We start from the raw sequence: 1,979 nt of genomic DNA, 5'->3' as shown, positions 1-1,979 counted from the left end.
AAGCAGCGCAGACTCCAGCCACGCGCGGTCGAGTCTCGACCCCGTCTCCACCCGCAGGCCTTGGCAGCGAGCTCCTGGAAGCCCAAGCTCCTCTGCCTGTCTCTCTTTGAAAGGCATCTCGAAAAAGAACCGAACGAGGCTTCCCTCTTCCACCCCTTTCACCAACTCGGGTTTGGCAGTCTCGACAAAGGCCCACGTTACCCTTCTTCTTGGTGAAGTCGAAGCAAGAGTAGAGGTGAAGGCTCTGATTATTTATCCGGATGGCGTGAGGCGTGACTGGAGAACGGTATTGTTTTCACGTGGAGTCTGTAATCATCTCAAGCACTTGAAATTGACTAGCATAACTGGGTATTCGGTGTGTTCCGATTAAATAGAAGTTTTGTCACCCGTTCCCGTGGTGACAGAGGCTGGAGAAAGCAGGGAGGGACGTGCCCACTCCCCCCCAGCGAGAGGCAGCTGCTTAACGCCAAGGCTCCCAACGCCACTGAGAGCGGCTGATTCTGTGAACAACGCAGGAAGGGATCTAAATTATCATCTGGGGGAAAGATGTGATGAAAGTAACTTCCTGTTTTCCCCCAACTAAAGCACGACAGCGATTCTAGTACCACTGGGGCAAAAATCCTCAGCCAGAGCAAAGGGCCGCCCCGGAGCCCACTTCTGCCTGAATTGCATGGGGTTTGTGTCTGAAGAAACATCCCACTGGTATGCGTGCTCCCTCCGTTGAGATGTGGTCTTTTATCAACATCTGTGAAGTATCTCTGAAAGTATTGTTTGTATATACTTGTCACCAAAGTATGTAATCCTTCAGTTTGAGGAGGTATGATGAAAAATTATTGGTTTATATCTTACACCCTTAAACAGCCTAATCAAAAAAAAACTTAGATGCATATAACAACCTTTTTGTGAGCACATGGTAAGGTTGGAGGTAAGAATGTACATTTTTCCACTGTCATATATGGCCTTAAAAAATATCTTGGCTGGGCGCGGTGGCTGAAGCCTGTGATTCCAGCACTTTGGGAGAAGGACTGCCAAGAAGGACTGCCTGATCCCAGCGGGTTGACGCTGGGATGGCTGTGAGCGTGTCACTGCACTCCAACCTGGGTGACAAAGTGAGATTCTGACTCAAAAAAAAAAAATCCTAATTTTGACCAGGAATGATGGCTCACACCTGTAATTCCAACACTTTGGGAGGCAGAGGCTAGAGGATTGCCTGAGCCCAGGACTTCGAGACCAGCCTGGGCAACTCGATGAGACCTTGTCTCTACAATAAATGTTTTTTTTTTTTTTTGAGTTGGAGTCTCACTCTGTCGCGCTACTGGGCTCTGGCGATTCTTCTGCCTCAGCCTTCCAAGTAGCTGGTACTACAGGCACGCGCTACCACGCCCGGCTGATTTTTTATTTATTGTAGAGATGAGGGCTCACCAAGTTGCCCAGGCGGGTCTCGAACCCGTGGGTTCAGGCAGTCCACTCACCTCAGCCTCCGAAAGACACGGGATTACAGGCTGAGCCACCGAGCCCAGCTTACAATGAATTTTTAAAAATAGGTGAGCGCAGTGACACACACCTGTAGTTCAAGCTACTTAGAAGGCTGAGGCAGAAGGATTACCTGAGCAGTTCCAGGCTGTGGTGGCCGTGAGCGTGCCACTGCACTCAATACTGGGCGACAGAGTGAGACTCTGACTCAACAACAACAACAAAAAAATCCCAACTTCCCCCTCCTCCTGGAACCTATGTGTTCCTCAGACTGCTCATATTCTCTAACTTGTCTCCTCTTCCATGACTTCCTACAGCTGAATGTCAGAGCTGAGTGGGTCAACTTTCTGCTTATTGTTTATTTCCTCCACCCTCTGTTTTTCCTTAATGGAAGTATTTAGTCACATACACCACCCTCCCACTTTTCACTGCCCCCTTTTTTTTTCTATTTGAGTTGGAGTCTCACTCTGTCACCCAGACTGGAATGCAGTGGCCGCTCCCGGCCA

At 49.3% G+C, this 1,979-nt stretch overlaps 1 protein-coding gene across 2 annotated transcripts in view; it reads right to left on the bottom strand.

Moving 5' to 3' along the window:
• Positions 1-259, bottom strand: part of CUL1 (cullin 1) — a 113,645-nt gene extending 113,386 nt beyond the window's left edge. For both annotated transcript variants that reach the window (XM_008057363.1, XM_021711981.1), the window contains exon 1: positions 202-259. The gene's annotated coding sequence lies outside the window, so the exon portion shown is untranslated. The remainder of the gene's footprint in view (positions 1-201) is intronic.
• Between the last annotated feature and the right edge of the window lie 1,720 nt (positions 260-1,979).

Source organism: Carlito syrichta, unplaced genomic scaffold, assembly GCF_000164805.1.
Source record: "Carlito syrichta isolate Samal-C Ts95f unplaced genomic scaffold, Tarsius_syrichta-2.0.1 Scaffold302975, whole genome shotgun sequence".
In the NCBI taxonomy this organism is placed as follows: Eukaryota; Metazoa; Chordata; class Mammalia; order Primates; family Tarsiidae; genus Carlito; species Carlito syrichta.
This window is presented reverse-complemented; position numbering and strand designations above follow the sequence as displayed.